Here is a 23,558-nt window from a genome sequence, read left to right as displayed (position 1 = left end):
GGACCTTCTCTGAGGCGGGCGCAGAAGTTCAAAACGAATGAATGATTCAAAAGGGCAAACAGTCAAAAGGGCCTAAGGGCCAAACTATATGTGAAGCTGGATGCATGACTGAAATGCTGTGTTTTTATTTTATTACTAACAGTTGGGAGGGGGGGATTAACCCTTCTCCCACTGCATTCCCAACAAAAATCATAGTGACTCCACTTTGAGGAGAGGTTGCAGTACTTGTGGTTTCTTAATTTAGAGAAAAGGTGAGCCAGAGATTACATAGCAGACACATAAAAAATTATGCATGGTGTGGAGAAAAAGGACAGCAAAAGGTTTTTCTCCCTCATAACCCTAGGATTCATGGACATCCAATGAAGTGCTTGAAATACTGTATACTTACATTACTAGTTTGTATAACTACATACTGAATACAATTAAATAAGGCTAAATATTTAAAATAGGAAATAATAAGCAAAAATATATACATTAAAGGAATGCTACTATAAATGTAGTACCCCTTTGCAATAGTCTCTAACACTTGTCATTCTAACGCAGAGAAGTGAGTGGATGGAGGACTTGGTAGTATTGCAAAGCCTTTACTGTGGTGTTTATATATATATAGTTGGAAGCTGCCCAGAGTGGTTGGGAAAACCCTATCAGATGGGCAACATATAAAATTATTATCTATTATCTATTATTATTATTTATTTTATTTTATTCGGCTTCTAGAAACATTGCATCCTCTCTGCAGGATTCCTATGAGTGAAGTTGAGGCCATACACTGTTGGGTGGAAGGCAAGTTTGCTGTCACCGTAATAGTGCCCCCAATTACATTGTTTTCCTAACAGGACTGGCTGGCAGTCAGTTACATAGGACAAAGTAAAGGGTGCGCTGGGATGGGAGCAAAGCCTGCTTCCTGTCTCTGGTCACCTCAGCGACTGGGGTCCCAGACACCCTTCTATGTCTTTATCTCTCTGCTGGGTTCTAGCTCTTGGAAAACGGAATCTTGGTAAATGAAAATGTATCTTGTCCTTTACTAACTTTGATGTTCAGGTTGTGCACATTATTGCTTAGGTAGGCAAACAGCCTACACAACCACAAACACAAGGTCTCAGCAGGCTTGGGAGAACCTCAATGACTGTAGATTTATTTTTTGTTTATTATATTTATTTATATCCTGCCTTTTTCCTTTACACTGACTCAAGGTGACCTGCAGATGATGATGATGATAATATAGCAGAGGGAAATTAATCTGAGCCTACTCCCATGCCAAAGTGACAGTTATGGCAACTGCACCATACCAGCTCCCTGACATATGTGTGAATTTATAGGGAAAGAGAATCCAAATTAACTGGAAGAAACTAGAATGATAGGAACACAAAGGATCCAGAGTGCTGTTGCTCAAACCACATAAATAAATAGTGCACTGCCTATGTGGGTTAGTTCCTGTGGCTTTGTGGGGAGAAAGTTGATGTATACCACCATCTGCTGGACACCATGAGATAATTAAGCCACAGTCTCCTTGTCCTGTGTGGAATATACAGAAACAAGTGAAACCTGCAACGAAATGCTGCAGCGTGTTCTCCTGTTCCAGATATTCCTTTCCTTTCCCTCCTCCTTGTTCTCCAATGCCCTCCCCCAAGTAATCAGCATTCTGTAGCTTCTGAACACACTCAAACTACACTGGGCTGTTTTTTGTGCTGGCTGTTGACATCCATCTGTCTCGAGAGACAATGGAGTGCACTTCTGGAAGCAAAGCCAACCATTGGGGAATCACAGCACCTGCTGTGGCTGCAGAGACTGGTAACTTGTATTTGCCACCTTCCATGTTGTTTTTGCTGCTTTGGCAGCACCGAAATGACCTCTCCAGGGGGCAAGCCTGGGCAATGTGTGTATGGAGGTCCTGGGCTGGCCAGATGACAAGACTCCCCTCTTGATCTCACTGATGTGGTCTAAAGGAAAGCAGAGCAATACATTTGGCACCAGCTTGGCTGCAAGAGTTGCTGGAAGGAGGCATACAAGGTGCCACCCAACCGCCTTTTCTTCTATAAAAATATTTTCCACTTCTGTAACCTTGGGATTACTCCCCCTGACCCTGCTGAGACCTCCATTGTATGCCTGGATGGTGCAGCTTGGGCAAGCAGAGATCAGTACTTGAAGAATTAGTATGTATTGGAGTAACCAACATGGAGAGCTTCGGCCCTTCATCATCCCTGACCACTGGTAATGCTTCTTGGGAGTCCAACCACATTCTGACAGGTTTAGCCACCTCTGCAGAATGCCTCATATTAGTTACTGGGGATTCAAAGTAGGAGAGGCTGATATAACCTGCTTGCATGCTTCCCATGGACACCTGGTTGGCCACTGGCAGAACATAACATTGGGTGAGATTGGCCTTTAGTCTGATCCAGCAAGGCCCTTCTTATTGGACGTCTGCAGGAGGGAAGAGCACAGAGACTGGGCCACCAATCATGATAGCCATATCAATAACATCCATATTATATCCCATATAGCCAGCTCCCCTCAAAAAACAACAACAAACATTGGCAGGCTTGCAGACACTTGTGGACTTCTGGGAAAGTTTTGTGGGTGCCAGTCACAAAATGGTTGCAGTGGGGCATTGGAAAAGTAAGAACTCCAGAGTTAAAAAGAAAAGATCCGCTTCTATTTGCATGATATTAATATGGGATTTCTCCCTTCAAATGCATGTCTCCAAAAATCACAGCTCTAGCACATGTTCGCACCACCATGGCACAAAACATGGATCTCTGAGTTTTTACAAGCTCCCCCTCCCCAACCAACAAATTAAAGTTAACATTGATGTCTCTGCCTGACATTATAAAAATTAGGTAAAGGTAAAGGGACCCCTGACCATTAGGTCTAGTCGTGGCCGACTCTGGGGTTGCGGCGCTCATCTTGCTTTATTGGCCGAGGGAGCCAGCATACAGCTTCCGGGTCATGTGGCCAGCATGACTAAGCCACTTCTGGCGAACCAGAGCAGTGCACGGAAAGGCCGTTTACCTTCCCGCCAGAGCGGTACCTATTTATCTACTTGCACTTTGATGTGCTTTTGAACTGCTAGGTTGGCAGGAGCAGGGACCGAGCAATGGGAGCTCACCCCGTCGCGGGGATTCGAACCGCCGACCTTCTGATCAGCAAGCCCTAGGCTCTGTGGTTTAACCCACAGTGCCACCCGCGTCCCAATTATAAAAATTACCAATCCAGTATTTACCAGATCTGCTGTGACACAAAAGTATGGAGCAGGAAGCATGGATCCCGATGGATCTTTGTGTGTTTGCATGGGCCCCTCACCTGCACCAAACCACAGAAGACATCTGTGGACACAGATATGATCTGTGTTTTGATGGCAGTGTTCAGGGTTTCCTTGTAAAAACAATGAAGTTCCATGAGGTTCTGTGCATGTATGAGGCTGAGAGACTGGCTCAAGGTGAACATTGTGGCCAAATGAAGATTTGAACCTTGTCTCCTGGGTCCAACACTTGAACCAGCCTTTGCCAACCTGGTGCCCTCCAGCTGTTTTGAACTACAACTCCCAGCAGTCCCAGCCAGCAAGATAGGATTGATGGGAGTTGTAGTCGGGTGTGTGTGTCAGTGCAGAGAAGTGGATGGCACCAGAATGGTGAATGCTGCTCTCACCATCACGTAACACTAGTTGAATACGATGCATTTTAAAATTAAACTGGTTTTGGATAGGTGAAAGAAGACAGGGAAGAGGAAAGATACTCTAAAGAAGAGAATCAGTCAATTGTCTGTGGCCTCTGTGCTTAAGGAGGAATCGGAGCAGTTCTCTAAAATGGACGTTCTTTTAGTACATGTGGCATTAGTTAAATCTATATATTTATTTATTTAGATTGCATTTACATCCTGCTTTTTGCTCTAGAGGAGCTTGAGGTGGTGTACATGGTTCTCCCCCTCCTCATTGAATCCCGACAACAACCCTGTGAGGTTAGGATGTGACTGACTGACTGGCCCAAGGCCCGGTGAGCTGCATGGCTGAGTGGGGATTTGAACTCTGGTCTCCCAGGCCCTAGTCTGGCACTCTAACCACTACGGTACACTGGCTCTGTAAGGACGTCTGTATGCAGGATTACTGCATTGTGGGGGGTTGGGTATTATTATTATTATTATTATTATTATTATTATTATTATTATTTCCTGCCCATCTGGCTGGGCTTCCCCAGCCCTCAAGAATTCTATGATTCTATCTGTGGAAAATAAATATTACAAGCACTTTTCATATTCCATAAGTATTTAATTTGATTTAAATTACAACTGAATAGCAGGACATTTGCAAGATACATTGGAAAGTTTCTGCACCTTAGCTAATGGTATTTTAGCATCTTTTGCTGAGAAACGAATTCTTATAAGGAGTGCTTCAGCAAATAACCTTCTATACTGTGTGCATAAGTAAACTACAGAGGGAAAACTGTTTCTCTCTGTGCCCTCCTCTGGTTCCTGTAGCTCCACTATAGTTCACACAGACACCTGCAATAACCGCAAGAATGCTATTAAATATGAATAGTAACAAATGACATCAAATTCCTAGCATGCCGAAGAGTTTACTAAAGTGCAGGATCTCCCTCTAGTGGCAAATGAATCTCATTATAGTAAGCAACAAAATGTGTGACAGGAACAAAACAAATAAGGGGCTCCTCCAGATGACCTGCATATTAATTTTCTCACACAAAGCTTGCACTGATGTTAGACTATACACAGTCGTGTGGTTAGGTTATACAACACTTAGTTTGCTTGTGTGGAGTTCACAAGTCTTTCCATTAAGTATTTGTTCACCCCACAAATTTCAGTGCCTTTTCCCACTACTCTGCTAACCACAGAAAATGATGTTGTTGTTGCACTAGGGTGACTGGGCACTTTAATCCATTTTAATTGTGCAAACTTAAATTTCTGGTATGCACTTGAATACCTCCCACAGAATACTGACAGTCTGGAGGCATCAAAGAAGATATCTTTTATTTAGTCATAATTTTCTGGTTTAATACTTTGGATATGTTGGTTTACAGAGGATGATCTATTCTACTGGCTGGTTTCTAATTCAGAATACACTGAAAGTCTGGATACTGTTAAATCCAGCTCCAAAAGCATATATCATCCCCACTTACAGACATGTCTAGTCTACCAGTTTCCTGCCGGTCTGAGTCACATATATGATGCATTGGCAAAATTAGAAGAATCTCGAAAGCAAGTCCAAATCAACAGCTACCAGAGGATACCAACTGTGAAATAATGAGAGACAAAAATCAGAACACACTATCACCACTGAAAATACAGTTTAGCATACATGAAATGGCAGGGCCTGGACTGAATATTGCCAGTGTTCATAGGTATGCATTTATAAGCCCATGTATTGCATCCATCATCACCTCCCTCAGAAAATTAACTTCTGGAGATCTTGACATGGAAACTGAACCCTGAAAAATTACAGCTCTAGCAACTCACACTGGTAACTTTCAATAACCATGCATTCCCAAAAGGGAAAAATATGGACACTATGTGGATAGTGTCATTATATGGTTTAATCACTAGGTGGTGCTGGACTTAGTTGTATCTGGGTGGTGTCAAAGGTTTCCTGTTGCTGTTCTGTTTTTGTTACAGACAATAAAGTTCTCATCTAGCTTTCTGGCTGGTGTGTGACCTTTAAGCCACAGCTGGTGAATGTTTGGCTCTCTTGATGTTGCTGGACTACAACTCTCAGATTTCCTGACCATTGGTCATGCTAATTAGGGCTGATGGGAGTTGGAGTCCAACAACATCTAGCGGACCACCAGTTCCCTACCACAACTCTAAGCCTTCCATGACAGACAGTGATTTACCATGAATAATAAAAAGCATGGTAACTTGGGAAATTGAGCATTTGCCTTAGGAAACATGCATCAGAATCAAATTATTAGCGTCTCTGTAAATACAACCAAAGTTAGGTGAACCAGGCAGAAACCTTCTGGATTTTCTTCACTTGCAATATGGGAACACAGGTTTCCTTTACCAGGCGTTTTGGCTTCCAAAAAGGCAACAGCTGCTGAATTAAATAAGGATTATGGGCTTGATCCAAAGAGTAGTTTAGTCATTATAAAGCTAGCAGGAGATATGTGTGTGCGCACTATTGTTTAAAACATCAGAACTATAAATCATTCCTCCTTCAGTGCTAACTAGCAAGCTTCCCATAGGAACAGATTGTCTTATAAAAGCCAATGCTGGCTCCCTGAGCTGTGATGAAGAAGCATTGTTAATTGCCAAACACTGTTTCCTTGCATACCAAAAGGTATTAGGTTCCCCAACCTGGTTTGTTTTGTTTTTGTTTCCTGACACTTTTATAAAGTCAGCAAAATCAATGAATTCTCATGGCACATGTAAAAAAAATAGGCAAGCAAAATGACCAAGGGGATGGAGAGGCTCCCCCATGAAGAAAGGTTGCAGCCCATTCAAGGTGAACTTGTTGAACTGGTCAAATAATTGCCTTTCTTAAGAGGAAATAGCCCTAACTTTCCCATCTTCATAATTGAAGGGCTGACCATGTTGCCATAGTGACCACTAAGCAATGGTGCTCTCCTGGAGGAAGGGGAGTCATTTCTGCACCCCCTCACCTGACTGGAGACGACATTATCTTGTAAGCAGAAGAACAGCAGCCAGAGGGTTTTGTTGTGGGAGTTTTTGGCTGGGATAGAAGCTGGACGTAACAGCTGGGCTTTCCCTGTGGGCTGAATCCAAAGCTATGGCTTTGCTGGGGGTTCTTCCCTGGAAACCTAACGCAGAGGCAAGATCTGCTGGAATGCTAATGCTTGTGAGCCTTTCCTTCCTTCCTTCCTTCCTTCCTGTACTTAGCTTGTATATAAAAGGACCCCTGACCATTAGGTCCAGTCGTGGCCGACTGGGGTTGCAGCACTCATCTTGCTTTATTGGCTGAGGGAGCCGGCGTACAGCTTCCAGGTCATATGGCCAGCATGACTAAGCCGCTTCTGGCGAACCATAGGTGGAAATAAAACCAGCTATCCCAAAGACACCACAGTCTCCATTGACTTTTGTATCAAGGAAGCTGAACCTAGATTCAGCACTGAAATCCCTGGAGTCTCTTTGACCAGAGTTTGGGCTGTGTGCATGCAACAGTATCAACGATATGATAATCTTTATTGTCATTGTCCCATACAGAACAACGAAATTGAAAAATCTACGTAAGGCATTCAAAACCCAACAAGCCTGCTATCCCAGCTATCCCAACCTGGTTAGCCCCCTAAAAACTCTGATACCCCATTTTTAAATACAATATACAGACTCCTTACAATGCCTTTAAAACCAAAATCACATTTGGGTAGAAACTGTTTCTCAGGCGTTATCAACCATAACATATGAGATAAAATGACATGGAAAAGCAACTCACGCACACGGAACACGAATTTGCCAACAGACACTTATAAACCTGTATGTTTGAGTTCAGTGGGTTCTCCCTCCCCAAAGTGTGATTATTTTAGTTACCCGATTTTGTGCTCTCTCCAAAGCTACTTGATTCCCCACTCTCACTCCCTGGCAGGTCTTTTAGAGGAAATAAATAGGGCAGAGTTGGGCAAGCATAGTCTACCACTGGGAAATCATTGTCAAGCTCTCTCCTGTTGAGGAAACTGTTCATTGGAAGTGATGGATCTGGCACTTATCACATTGCACATCTGTGTATAACCTTGTGGCACATGCTAATAGGCATTACATATGCAAAGCTTTTGAATAGCTCTGTTGGGTAACAGTCCACGTTCCTTGGGATCCCAGTTTCGCTTCATAACAAATCAAGGAAGATTGGCTCTGTCATTGCAAAAGAAAAGAAAAGAAAAGAAAGTTATTTTGTAGCAGCTGCGCTTTGCTTCATGGAAGGTCTCTAAAATCCTGCAGGAATTAAACATTACAAAATTAAAACTCATCCCAGTAATGAAAAGCAGTGTATTCTCACACAGACCCAGGCAGTGTGTTGATAGACACATCTATATAATTGAGCCTTGGAGAAATGGATGTCAATATTCAATTCTGTTTCCGCCCCCTCAGAGACAAAAAAGAATTGTGCCAGCAGAGGTTCCTTCACAGCTCTTGTCATTGTTTTAAAAACTGTGTGTGTGTTTTCATTTTCACTTCAAGGACAACCAGGGGCCCACAGCTCTCAAAGATGACCTTTAATATACACAAACCACAATAGACAAGCTACACAGAAAATGCATTATTCAGCCAAGTCCCTATGATCTGCTGTTGACAGCCATTTGAAACTTCATAAACCCTCTCCTCTCTCCTCCCTCCTCCATCCATTCACCAACACCAATTCAAAGATCCTGGCTTGTATTAAGCCAAAAAATACCCCATTATGATGTAACATCTAGTTTGATGCCACCTAACAAACCAGGAAAATTTGCTGAGATCAAATGCTGGCATATTTTTCTGGTGTTTTTTTTTTAACCCACATGAAGCCAGAATTCATGGAATGCATTCCTTAACACGGATGCTACAGGTAAAAATCGTTACTTTCAAAATGTCGTAGTCCTTTTAGTCCTGCCCAAAGATACTTTTGCCACAAGATACCTTGATCCTAAACACAGTACATTAAAATAAAGTTGAAACCAGTTATTTGCACCTTATTTTGTCTAACCAGTAATGCAGCCCTATGCATGAAAGAAAACGAGGTTTCACTCTTATGTACAATGGCAACAGAAGCAACTTAGCCCGCAAAAGCCTTACCCTCTCTCCATCTGTATGCTTTTGGGATTTGAAAAACCAGGTGACGGGAGTTCAGATACATGAATGATGAGACAAATGCTGCAGGGAGTTGAGACTGGTGGTTATAGTAAAGACCACTTTATTAATCGTAGCAGTATAAACGTGTAACCTTAGGACATATTTATATTACCACTTACTCCACATCCAGTGCACTCCCTCTGCTAGCATTTGAAGTTGTATTCACATGATGTTAACCAGAGACAGTGTGGTGTAGTGGTTAGAGAGCTTATCTCGACCTTGGGTCCTCAGATGTTCTTGAACTACAACTGGCCATGATGGCCAGGAATGATGAGAGTTGTAGTCCAACAACATCTAGGGTCCAGAGGCTGAGAAATGCTGGGTTAGAGTGTTGGGCTAAGACCTGGGAGCCCAGGGTTCAAATCTCCACTCAGTCATGAAGCTCATTCAGTGACCTTGGGCCAGTCACTGCCTCTCAGTCTAACCTACCTTAGAAGGTTGTTGTGGAAAGGAAGAGAATTATATAACACCACCTTGAGCTCCTTGGAGGAAAAGTGTGATATAAATAAAATTATTATTATTATTATTATTATTATTATTATTATTATTATTATTATTATAATATCCTGTAGCTTTTTGACAAATACTGCATCTTTCTCTCAAACCTGCTTCAGTGCAACAAGAAAACTTAAGCCACATTCACTTTGTACTTAAGAATGGTGCAGATTTTTTGAGACCACTGTCACCCATGTGCAGATGAGCACTCATGCACAATGACAGCTTCATGAGTAGGAGCTGTGTCTGCATGTGAGACAGACAGAGTTGCAGGGGTGGCAAAACAAAACAAAAAGGTCATCCCAGTCTGGTGAAGACATCTGAAGGCAGCCCTGTTTAATATTTGATGATTCATTGTATTTTAATATTCTGCTGGAAGCAGCCCAGAGTGGCTGGGGAAACCCAGCCAGATGGGCGGGGTATAAATAATAAATTATTATTATTATTATTCCCTCTCTGACGTGAACAACACTGCAACACAGTGCAAGGAAATGACCATGCCGTATTTTCAGCTGATGTGAACATACCCTTACTCTTGCAGTCAGGTACTGTGCATGTGGAAGTAAATCCCATTTTCATAAGTGGGAAGAGGTGAAAGAAAACCAGACTCAATGGCCTTTTGGTCTCATCAAGCCTTACAATCAAACTGTTGTATAAATCACCATAGCAATGAATCTGCCATCCGTCTGGGAGAACATTCGTGAATCATTGCACCTATAAGGAAGTACGAATTTTGACTCATTACCTGCAAGTCACTCCGAAACCTTATCTGCAGCAAATATTTTCGCTGATAAGCAGAGAGTGCAACCAGCAATTCAGTGTAATGCATATGCGTTAAACAAATACACAGACAAAGCAGAAGTGAGGAAGTGGGTTAGGACAGGGAAGAATTGAGAAAGAAGTGTTTTCTTTTATTTAAACAATTTCTATACTACTTAACTACTATTGTCTCTAAGTGGTGTACAAGGAATACAATTCAGAACAAGTAAATACCCATTAAAACTTTAAAACCAGGTTTCAGATAAAATGCCTGCTGGATTAAAAAAAAGTTTTCAGTAGGTGCCAGAATTTCAGCAGAGAGAGGACCTGTCTGTCTTCAGCTGGAAGGTTGTTCCTTAAAGCATGCCAGTAGTTTGCAGGATATCAACAGAGGAAAAGCAGCCACCCACAGGGCAGCAGTGGGAAACCTGTAGCTCTCCAGATGTTGCTGGACCCAAACTCCTATCAGCTCCAGTCAGCACAGCTAATGGTCAGGGATTATGCGAGTTGTAGCCCAACCAAGATCAGGGGACCCACAGGCTCCACATCCCTACTGTAAGCCAAAGAGGGAGCTTTGTGCAGAACAGAACTGGCTCCTGGCCTGTTCTGCAGGGTTGGCTTATCCACAAAAGTAAAGGAATTCATTACAAGAAAATTACCGTCGTCGTTTCTCATCTGATCATCTTTTCTTTCTTTCTTTCTTTCTTTCTTTCTTTCTTTCTTTCTTTCTTTCTTTCTTGCTTGCTTGCTTGCTTGCTTGCTTGCTTGCTTTCCTTCCTCTGCTCACCATGTTGCTAAAACCATAAATGCCTTGCACAATGATTGAAATGGGGGAGTATGCATATACTGTATCACAAATAGACTTTTTAATGAGAAATGTTTTAAATGCAGATCTTTATTCCTAAGTCTCATGAAAAACTACAGGCGTATCCCCACTTACGCGAGGGTTACGTTCCCAGGCACCATAAAATAACGGGACCCCTGACCATTAGGTCCAGTCATGGCCGACTCTGGGGTTGCAGCGCTCATCTCGCTTTATTGGTCGAGGGAGCCGGCATACAGTTTCCGGGTCTGCTTCTGGCGAACCAGAGCAACGCACAGAAACACCGTTTACCTTCCCGCCGGAGCGGTACCTATTTAACTACTTGCACTTTGACGTGCTTTCGAACTGCTAGGACGTATATGCAAAATCGCATGTAGTGGGGAGCACCATCTAAAAAGCCTGTAAACATCATCTAAACCTCCGGAAACCCACAAAAATCCACCAGACTCCACCATAATCACTCCCTTCAAACCTTCTTTCTCAAACTCCAACTCTCCGCAGGCCTCAAAGTTCAGTTCAAAGGCTCCCAGTGCCTTTTCCCACTCTTTTTGCACTGTTTTTGCAGTTTCCCTGCTCATTTCAGACTATTTTTGAAGGTTAAATTCATACATTGAATTATTTCCCTGCACCACGCTTATATGCGGTCATGCACGAGTCAAACACACATAAGTGGAGGAACGCCTGGAATTAAGTTTAGAGCTTGTCTGTCTGAACATATTGAAAATCCATGAAGTTATTCTCAACAGAAAGTATCAGCATACAGTTTTGCAGTGCTTCCTGGTTTTTGCTACCTTGTCCTCAGGTGCTGCTCTGCCCACAATGAATTAAGGATATTGGTTAGGTGCTTGCAAAATATGTCAATGAGGAGTTAACATGGAATACCTAAATTACATATTTATGTTAGTAAATGCCCGTTACCGTCATCTGCAGCTAAGCATGCTCACAAAGTGTACCTTTCATGAAAGAGGTAAAAAGGCTTCTGGGATTAAGCTCTGCATGCTGCTTGATCATTTTGTTAGCTTTAAAGGTTACCACTTTTATTTTAAAAAAGATTTCCTGAAAGCACTTGTTTTCAGACAGTGTTCTGGAGAACCCCAGGCTCCCTTTGAAGCTCATTGACAAAAGCTCTCTCAAAGACAAGATCACCTTGGTTGGACAACCTACCTCAAAGGAATGCCTGTTCCAAACTATCAGCCTTCAAGGATTGAACTGACCTTAAATTGATCAGAAAATGATTTTCTGAATGTTTTCTTTTTCAAGCTCCTCCAGAACTGTTGGGGAAATTCAGTTCTTATTTGGGAGGAAGTGTCCCCATATTTGCAGTCTGTGAATTTTAGGTGTGACTGCAGATCCAGTGTTAATATTGTTTGGGGAGGCCATTTTAGCTCAGCCCTACAGTCATCCCCTGTTCTGTGCAGCTGCTGAAGAAGAGTGATTGTGTTCCAGGATGAGCACTCAGTTACAATAATTGTTTAAAGAATGGAAGGGGACTTTCAAATCATCTGGCCCATCCCCCTTCTCAATGCAGGATTTAAAATGCAGCTACAGCAACCCTGACAGACGGCCATTCATTCATTCTTTGCCTAAATACGTCCAGGGAAAGAGAGACCACCACTTCCATATTTTTTTTAAGATAATATTTATTAAGGTTTTAAAGGTTACAGAAAGAAAAAATGAAAAACACCATATTAAACAAAAATAATACAACACATCGCAATAAAGAAAGAGAAAAAACGAGAAAGAGAAAAAAGCAGAAAAATAAAATCCATTAAAAAGAAAAAAAACACAGCGAATCTTCCCATAACTTATCTTTCATTAGCTTATTTCCTTGACCTCCTCACACCTCCCTTTTTTTGTATTCTAGTTCGATTATCTGTTTCAGCAAATCCTTTCCATCTTTTCAAATTTTTGTCCTGTAATTTATTTTAATATAATGTAGCTTTACTTTCCCTCCTTTCACCAATTAACAGTCAGTTTTTTCCTAATCCTTTATAACATTTCTGCTAAAACCACATAACATCATTCCAACATCCTTCTAGCATTCATGAATTTTACAATGTTTCTGTAAATAGTCTTTAATTTTCTTCCAATCTTCCTCCACCGACTCTTCTCCCTGGTCTCGGATTCTGCCAGTCATTTCCGCCAGTTCCATACAGTCGATCAACTTCATCTGCCATTCTTCCCGGGTGGGTAGATCTTGTGTCTTCCAGTACTTTGCAATAAGTATTCTTGCTGCTGTTGTAGCGTACATAAAGAAAATTCTATCCTTCTTTGGCACCAATTGGCCAACCATGCCCAGGAGAAAGGCCTCTGGTTTCTTCAGAAAGGTATATTTAAATACCTTTTTCATTTCATTATAGATCATCTCCCAGAAAGTCTTAATCCTTGGGCATGTCCACCAAAGGTGAAAGAATGTACCTTCAGTCGCTTTACATTTCCAGCATTTATTATCAGGCAAATGGTAGATTTTTGCAAGCTTGACTGGTGTCATGTACCACCTGTAGATCATTTTCATTATATTCTCTCTTAAGGCATTACATGCTGTGAACTTCATACCTGTGGTCCATAACTGTTCCCAGTCAGCCATCATAATATTATGTCCAACATCTTGTGCCCATTTAATCATAGCAGATTTCACCGTTTCATCCTGAGTATTCCATTTCAACAGCAAGTTATACATTCTTGACAAGTTCTTAATTTTAGGATCTAGCAGTTCTGTTTCCAATTTTGATTTTTCCACCTGGAAGCCAATTTTTTTGTCCAAATTAAATGCCTCCATAGACCACCACTTCCAAGGCAGTCTGTTCCACTCTCAAGCAGCTTGGGCCATTCAGACGTTTCTCCTAATCCTGGACCAAAACCTGCTTCACTATGGTTTCTACCCACACAGGGAATTAGAAGTCCCAATAGGCTTGAACACATCACTTGATGAACCCCGTAGTGTATTCCAGAACAGGGATGGAGAACATTTTGCAGCCCAAGGACCACGTTCCTTTCTGGGCAACATTCTGAGAGCCACATGCCATTGGTGGGTGGGGCCAAAAGTGGGCAATGATCCTGATGCGAATTTTACCTTTACACTCCCTCCCTCCCTCTCTCTGTGTGTGTCCTCCATCCAGGGGAGCAAAAAGCATGATCAGAGTTCAGTGCCAAATTCCAGACAGGCATAAAAACTCAAGAGGACTGGTGAGGGATGTGGCCTGGGAAAAGTCTTGAGGACCAGGCAGGAAGGTTTGGAGGGTCAAATTTGGCCTCTGTGTCTGAGGTTCCGGAACATTCTCTAACTTTGAGGGAAACATCACTTTCATTTTATTTAGTTAGGGCATTTCCAGCCCACCTTTCTGGTTGTCACAATGTCCCTCTTTGTTTTGAACAGGGGAGAGAGCATTTGAAAGCTGCTCTTTCTGTTTAAAAGCTACCGTACATTGGAAAGAAGCCGCACAACTGGATTCTTATCATTAGGTGGCGCTAGTTTTATTCCTGTGGGAGAGTATCTAACTGATGCTCTCCTAACTGCAATGGCACATCTCGCCTCTGGTAACATCTATTGTTTGGTTTTATTCCACATACTGGAGCTACTTATCCTGAAAATAATTATACATTTTTCTTGTCCTCTAAAATTCATTCTAAACCAATGTATTTTCTGTGTTTAAATCAGTACTCCGACATCATTGGTAAATGAAATGTTTTGCTTGACTCTTCTCACTCACTGACTTCAGTTGTTTCACATGAACTCTAGCTAGGCAGCCACTACATTTTGTGGGCAAATGTACTGATGAAAGGCAAGCGGAAAGCAAAACCTGATTCACAAGGCTGCATCGGCTCTTTTTCTCAAAGACTGGTTCAAAATTATGTCTGCCTCCATAGGAAAGCTTTTGGACCAATCCTGGGGTCTTAAGCACTTGGGAAATGTTCTGTGTCAGAGCTACAAGAAATATTTATGAGCAGGATACTGGTTTGAGCAGGCTGCTGATAATGGAACTTTCCTTTAAATAAATGCATATGTCCTGTTCATTCTAACATTATTATGAGGAAGCTTCCATAAGTACTTTGGAACTCCCTGCCTACTGAAACCAGGCAGGCACCTTCACTGTATTCATTTTGGCACCAGCTGAATACATTCTTATTTAGAAAAGCCTACCCAGAAGTTCATGGGACACGGGTGGCACTGTGGTCTAAACCACAGAGCCTAGGGCTTGCCGATCAACGGGGTGAGCTCCTGTTGCTTGGTCCTGCCTACCTAGCAGTTTGAAAGCACGTCAAAGTGCAAGTAGATAAATAGGTACCGCTCCGGCGGGAAGGTAAACGGTGTTTCTGTGCACTGCTCTGGTTTGCCAGAAGCAGCTTAGTCATGCTGGCCACATGACCTGGAAGCTGTCTGCAAACAAATGCCGGCTCCCTTGGCCTATAGAGTGAGATGAGCGTGTAGCCCCAAAGTCGTCCATGACCGGACCTAACGGTCAGGGGTCCCTTTACTTTTACCTTTACCCAGAAGTTCAGGAAAAAACCCTGTGAGTTGTAATTTATTTTAATCTATTCTGTTGTGGTTTTAACTTTCTTTACGCTTTAAACTATAGCTGTAAAATTTTTAGTGGTTCTGTTATTATTTTATCTTTTTTGTAAACTGCTTTGAGGTTTGTTCTGCAACCAGGTGTTATATAAATTTCATGAAGTAAATAAAGAAATCACAAATAGGAATAATTCCAAAAGCACTTCCCAAGAGCTCCCCTAAAGACAGTGATTTTTTCTGAGGGGACGCAGGGGTATGCATACTCCTAAACATTTTGTGAATCTTTGTACTTTTGTCCATTTACTGTATTTATTTTTTCCGATGTGAACTATAAAGCGATTATTTTCTTGAGTCAAAATGAGAGTACCCCTAAACATTTTTTTTTTGGAAAAAAAGCACTGCCTAAGGAGATAGGTCGGCCATTGCCCTTTGACTTTCTGATACACACATGGAAAATAAACACTGTTGTTTATGTTTATATAATATGCCCTGTGCCTCACTTATGTAGTTGCCTTTCTGGAGCACACTTGAAAGTGTCATGTGATTCTCTGAGCATTGATATGAAATGCCCCATGCCTCTTCAAGTACAAGATTGTCCATGGCATACAAAATTAAAAGCAGAACTGTAAATTCAAAGTGTGTGATATCTTTCCTGCTTATGAACACCTTTGGAAGACTACTTTTCTTACTTTCACCATACAGTGGTACCTTGGGTTACAGATGCTTCAGGTTTCAGACTTCAGATTACAGATTCCACTAATCCAGAAATAATACCTCAGGTTAAGAACTTCGCTTCAGGATGAGAACAAAAATCGAGCAGCAGTGGCCGTGTGGCAGCAGCGGGAGGCCCCATTAGCTAAAGTGGTACCTCAAGTTAAGAACAGTTTCAGGTAAAGAACGGACCTCCAGAATGAATTAAGTTCTTAACCTGAGGTACCACTGTACCTTGAAATAAAACTTAGGAGGGCCAGCAGCAGCCTGATCATTTGTTCTATGGGCTAGATCCAGCAGCAGATGGGTGGCCAGCCAGCCTTACGCCAAAATGAAACAGAAGCTGCAGGAATGTGCTTTTGTGCATCAACATGAGAGTAAATGGAAGAAAGTGCATGGTGTGTAGATCAGAGCAACCTGGGTTCCCTGCATGAACTGGCTGTTTGTATCCTATGGATTTGAAAATCTGTCATAAATACAGGCTTGAGATAGATGCCACTCTTGCACTAGGATTTATGAGGTTCCCGAGACTGCCATTAAGTCAGAAATATATAATCTGCTCCTCAAGTGATTCAATATAGTGCTTCAATAAAATTCTCCTTGGACAATTCAGTGGACGGAATGTGTTTTGATTGCTCTGGAGGCAGCATGAGAGAGAGAGAGCAGGAAGTGGTAGAGGCAAGCTGGACACCATGATCTCTTCATCTCATCAGTCTGTGATAGTATGAGCTCCCTCCCCAAAGGGAAAAGAAAGCCAAGAAAGGGGGGTGGGGAGAATATGGAAGCATTAAAAAAAGAACCCACCTCCAATACTGAAATGACTGCTTGTAAATTATTAAAGCTGAAAGAACTGTGAAATTCCGCTTTTCACAGCTTCATACTGTTTTTTAACAGCCTTGGGCTTGAAAAATGGAAATCAATGAAGTCAAGTTTGCACTTTTCCTTGTAGTGTCAAAGTGTCAGGGAAGAGCTGTATTGGTTGAAAACCCCTTGGATCCACTTCTCAATTATACCGTGGTTCCTTTATGCTGATGTTTCAGAGACCTTACAGGCAGAAATAAATGACAATGGTATTGATTCTTATATCACTCACCTTTCTGACAACTGGAGCTGCCTTTGAAAGTTCTGCTTTGGTGGGTGAGAGAGCAGTATGCTTTGCCTAGCTCTTGAAAGTGGGTCTTTTACATGACCATTTTTTACTATGACCATTATGTACTAGTTGGAACATCAAGTACTAGCTGGAACTAGTTGGAACATAAAAATTGGCTGCAGGGATTGGTTCAGGATTCAAGGACACAATTTAAACAATTCTGCTGGCTGTCCAGGTCTGTTTTGCCAGTGTATTCCCTGCATGGTTGATGAGCAGAGGGTTCGGTTCTGCTGGCTTCAGGGGGAACATGCTGGCCCTCACCCAGCAGCTGACACCACCCAAAGGTGGTGATGGACAGGTGAGTGTGGTTTGGGAAAAATGGTCCTTTGGGCCAACGTGGACATCCTGGCAGGTGTAGATTGTCCCATGGGCTAGAGGTTCCCAACTCCCAATTTAAAGCTTAGAAGCAGAAAATCAAGACTCTAGTTATCTAGCCATATTATTGGATTAATAAGCAGACATCTTTGGTGAAATTGGGATGTTCCGAAATCAAGGGTGTGCATCGCATCCAATGCAACTGCAGCATAAAGGGAAATATTACCATGCTTTTTTAAAAAAGAGCCTTTTGGCAGCCTTTATCCAGGGCAAGGACAGAATCCACTTGAGTCTACATCAAGTCAAAGGCAAGAGTTGAAATATATTGCAGGTTTGGCAGACAACGTCCTCTAACCCTCTCTGCACTTTATTGTCTAGTGCCCAACCATGATTAATCCTCTGTTTCTCGCCTTGGTATTTTAAACAGAATATGAGAAGGCTTAGCCAGATGTCCAAAACACCAGATGACAGGAAGACACCGAAAAGCAGCTGTTGTTTGGAATACTTACACGAGAACAGTGTGATCAGGCAGTTAAGCTGAAAAGAAATAATTGGTCCTTCAGACCCCTTTTTTAGCAGGAACAGTTGAAATCGCTGGGGAAGAGTGAAGTTGTTTCGCACGTTTTTCTGACTTATTGCCCTGGGCCTTCCTCCCTAAGCAGGCTACTTTAATTTATTTATTACATTTTAGATCTCACCTTTCCTTCAAGGAGTTCAAGGCGGCATACATCTCCCAACCAGTGGCGTAGCGTGGGTTGTCAGCACCCGGGGCAAGGCAAGTAATTTGCGCCCCCTAACCCGTGGATTTGCGCCCCCTAACCCTAACCCCCAGATGTTGCACCCGGTGCGGGCGGCCCCCCTGCACCCCCCACGCTACGCCACTGCTCCCAACCCCCCTCCTGCTTTCCATATTATCATTATAACATCCTGTTGGTTGTAAATCCTTTTGGGCAAGATAAATTAACTAACAAAATTTATTTATTTATTTATTAAATTATTATTATTATTATTATTATTATTAGTCAGGCTGAGAGTTGGTGGCTGGCCCAAGGTCACTCAGTAAGTTTCATGGCTGAATGGGATTTGAACCCTGGTCTCCCATGTCCTAGTCTGATGCTCTAGCCACTACACCACAAACAATAGCTCCAGGATGCCAGAAGGATGGCCTTCTCCCTCATGTGTGCCCACATCAGAAGAGGAATCTCTGATCTTCTGCATACCTTGAATTTTGGAAACAAGGCTGGTGGGTACAAGGGGGAATGGGTTCTGTGGAGGAGCATCTGCTTTCCACACAGAAGCTCCCAAGTTCATTCCTCAGTAGCTGGGAAATATTCCTGTGTTGCAGGGAGTTGGACTAGATGATCCTCAGGGTCCCTTCCAGTGCTATGATTCTATGATGCCACGGCCTCCATTAGGTGAGAGTCAAGAAGCCATTGGCCATCTAGGCTCTTTATCTGGTGTGGTTTCGATGTTCAAAAAATTCACACCTTGTGCACTGGTGCACAAATGTGCAGTTTCTACCCATGCCTGCTAGTGTCAATGGAGTGTATCCAAGGTTGGCACCAGGGTTGAAAGGGCACACAAAATGAACCTACCAGTGGTGGGTAGTTTGGGGAAGGTGGGAGAATCTGGGAACAGGTGGCAGCACTCAACCCAGGGCTATACATGGAAGTAAGAAGAATTTCTGCAACCATCATGTTCATTGCACCAGAACACCTTTGGGTCCTGCCATAATGGCAGCTGCTGCTCACTACAGAGCCAGGCTAAGAAACCCCCCCCCCCATTTTAAAAGGGTTGCCAGCAAGTGGCATCAGCCACATTGAGCCTTTGGGGTCAGATGTCCATGCCCCATTCAAGGTGCTAGCACTGGGCCTGAGTGGGTCATGGTGGTTGCAGGTAAAGGTAAAGGACCTGTGAACAGTTAAGTCCAGTCAAAGGCAACTCTGGGGTTGTGGCGCTCATCTCACTTCAGGCTGAGGGAGCCAGCATTTGTCCACAGACAGTTTTCTGGGTCATGTGGCCAGCATGACTAAACTGCTTCTGGCGCAACGGAACACCATAACAGAAGCCAGAGCGCACGGAAACTCCGTTAATCTTCCCACCATAGCGGTCCCTATTTATTTTCTTGCACTGGTATACTTTTGAACTGTTAGGTTGGCAGGAGCTGGGACAGAGCATTCAGGCACTGTACATGTGCAGCTGGCATGAGTAACCACTTTGTGGGGAAGGAGCTCCCTAGCAACTCTAGGTAGGGCTGGGACAAGTTCCTGCCTGAAACCCTGAAGAGAGGCTGCCAGTCACTGTAGAGAAGAAAGAAGAAGAAGAAGAAGAAGAAGAAGAATAGTAGTAGTAGTAGTAGTAGTAGTAGTAGTAGTAGTAGTAGTAGTTTGGACTTGATATCCTGCCTTTCACTCCCCTTAAGGAGTCTCAAAGCGGCTCACAATCTCCTTTCCCTTCCTCCCCCACAACAAACACTCTGTGAGGCGAGTGAGGCTGAGAGACTTCAAAGAAGTGTGACTGGCCCAAGGTCACCCAACAGCTGCATGTGGAGGAGCGGGGACGCAAACCCAGTTCACCAGATTACGAGTCCACCTCTCTTAACCACTATACCACACTGGCCAATGGTCTGGCTTGGTCTGACATTCACCTTGCTACTCACCACCGCTGTCCTTACACAAGGTGCTACTTGGCATCCTCAAAACAAAACTCACCAGGAAGGAATGGCAAATGTTTGTGATTACTGCAATGCAAAAGCTCTAGTGCTTGCCTCAAACTCCACATGTGCGCTGAGGAATGCCCCATCTACAGAACTCAGTGTTTGCACTGGGGGCCACTTCATGTGCCTCAGAACCCTGGACTGAGGTGGACATAAATACTGTACAGTGGTACCTCGGGTTACAGACACTTCAGGTTACATATGCTTCAGGTTACAGACTCTGCTAACCCAGAAATAGTACCTCGGGTTAAGAACTTTGCTTCAGGATGAGAACAGAAATCGCGCAGCAGTGGCAGCGGGAGGCCCCATTAGCTAAAGTGGTGCTTCAGGTTAAGAACAGTTTCAGGTTAAGTACGGAGCTCCGGAATGAATTAAGTTCTTAACCCGAGGTACCACTGTACTTAACAAGTAATTTACAGAAAGAAGTCTATATTGGCTTAGAAAAGAATGAGCTCTATCTCCTGTTAAGTGAACTGAGTATACCTTTCTTGCATGAAGCTCCAATAGCACACACTGAATTTCCTGTATGTGCAGGAGGGCTGCCGAATCAGGGATGTTCTCATTAGCGTATTTACCAAAAATCCCCTTTTCAGAAGCAAAACTGTGATGAATCATCAAAAATTACATGCTTTCACACTGATTAGCCAACTTAAAATCCTGGAACTGCAATTTAAACCTCTCTGCTTCAGCAGAAGCTTGTATAAAAAAAATAGATAAATTACTGCAAACATACAAGGATCTTTTGCAAGTTTTTTCTAATGATGGGCAAATAGTCTAATTTGACACATTTGCATAAACCATGCACCTGTGTTGGCTGCTTAGTAGTGCTTTTTAAATTTGTCTTCCAGCATTTTTCCTGATTGCTTTGACATCGGGATAAATTATCTATTATTGGGGGAGGGTACCTTTTAATAGAGTATTACAAATGAGGTTTTAATTGCTTGAAAGCCAGGAAACTCCAGAGTAAGCGACACAGCAAATGGAGACGGGTGCCTTTTAATGCACACAACATTCTGTAGTCACCAGGAAAAAAAATCAGTGTTTTTTCCAGGAATCGTTACATAGCTCCAGTTATAGGAGGACAAGAAGACATACCAATTGGATAAATTTGTTTCAGTTATTTAATTTGGTTATTTATTCATTACAAAGAAACTGATTATAAATTTCCCAAGGCAGTTTAGAACTTCATTTAAAAGCAACACCCACACAATATAAAATGTAACTAATCAGTTTTTAACCTACTCACCAGGAGTGCCAGCTTGGCCCGGTGAATGTGGGTGCCAGGGGCAATGGGTACACGGCCCTGGTGCTGAAATTTGTGGGTGCGCGGCCCATTCATGGGGAATTTTGTGGGGCCAAGGGAGCCAGGACTTCTGCTACTCACCTAAAACATTTAGTAGCAGATACATTCTGTGTTCCAGGTAATCATTCGGTAATTTCTTAAACTTCAGCTGCATATATTCAACAAGTTTCTTGCTTTTTTAAAAAAATCCAGCGGTGCCTCATGCACAGATTCATTTCTGGATTGGCACTTGCATGCCAACCTGGAACACAGTGGCATCGCATGAAAGAGGATGCATGATGGTGCAGGGTGAGAAAATTGTGACCACTTCGCTCTTCCGCTGCTCCTGTTGCTCTAGCAGGAGCTCCGCCATGGTTTGGCTTAGCTTTACATCCAAACCTGAACTTGTAGCTTCCTTCCCCCAAACAAACCATGACCAGCTAAGAACAAACCTTTGTTACAGCTGATGGCTGAGCTTTCAGCCATGGCTTAGCTCAGGCTTCCTCAATCTTGGCCCTCCAGATGTTTTTGGCCTACAACTCCCATGATCCCTAGCTAACAGCACCAGTGGTCAGGGATGATGGGAGTTGTAGTCCAAAACATCTGGAGGGCTTAAGGTTGGGGATGTCTGGCTTAGCTCCTGGTGGCAGGAGGGTGGGGGAGACAGCCACAGTTTTCTCATTGTGCACAGTCCAGCTTAGTATTATGTGCAAACCATGGCATTGTCTTCTGCTGGATCTTCATTCCCACCTAGCATTGCATATGTGCTGGATATTTCCATGTTCTTCTGAACCAGCCACAACACCCAAAACCTGATATGGGATGGATAAGTAATAAGTTTACACTTCCTTTAGAGAACTAAGCTCCTCGATTAGGCACACATTCTTTCGGATCTCATTTCTTTGCAGGGGCGGGGGGGGGGATATACCTCTTTCACCAAAATGCCAGTTCACAGAAACATAAAATAAAGTGATAAAATTATTCCCGGGCAGTAGCTGTTCAGAACAAAACAATAACAACAAAACCCTGACCAACTGAATGTTCTTCCATATAAAAACATGGAAAGTTGGAGTGTTGGGGAACAGTTGTAGCTGACCCTTCTCCCTGAGACACTTCTTTTATACATGCAGGAAGTATTTTTTTTTCAGGGAGAAACATTCCATAATATGTTTTTGCATATGCAAGCTGAAGTGCTATGGTCTGAGACTAGACATGCATTGGCAAAAAGAAGAACTGCATAGACATGACTGCAAAGCAATTTCCCCAAAGCATAACACATTTTTTTGCATGTTGTTTTGACTAATATACACATCTTTGCTCACACCTTACCTCGATATAGGCATTTTTGCTCATGTTCACAAATATGTTCTCCCCATAGAGCCAATGGTGTGCCTGGCCCTGAGAATGGGGAGCATCGTTCCAGCCCCACTCCCCATGTGTCACATGGCCACCTTTTTCATGCGGATAAAATAAGGTTACCAGATTTTTTTCAATGAATCCGGGGATGCTTTTCAACCTCAGTCAAATTCAGTGGATTTTGTCAGGGGGACTGATTTGTAAATCCAGCAACTGTCCCCGGGAAACGGGGACGTCTGGTATCCTTAGGATAAAATGCAAAAGGAGTGCAGCTGTTCCTCCCTATTAACCTGCAACAGCAACAGTGCCATGGGCCAGGAGTCAGCTTTGCCTGCTGAACAGCAGCCTGAAGGGGGAGAAGGCAGAGTAACTGAACCTGCAGCTGATCAGCCTTCGCAGAGGAGAAGGCATTGGTGAGAATCAGCTCTCGGCAGCAGTCAGATGCTGGAAACTACACCTGTGGTTCCCAGCTCTGTCTTGCTGCTGCTTGCTCTCCATCTGGACTCTTGGCTCTGTGATCATCTGGATCCCCTGATCTCTGGACTATCTGACTTTGCATGTAGTTTCTGCTCTCAGGCAAGTGTTCTTCAGAGACTCCTAGCCCCTGCTTGCTCTGCAGCAGGACTCGGATGGGGCTACAACAGAAAGAAGAAA

Source organism: Podarcis filfolensis (genome assembly GCF_964270895.1).
Source record: "Podarcis filfolensis genome assembly, chromosome: 3".
NCBI classification, from domain to species: Eukaryota; Metazoa; Chordata; class Lepidosauria; order Squamata; family Lacertidae; genus Podarcis; species Podarcis filfolensis.
Note: the sequence above shows the minus strand (reverse complement) of the source record.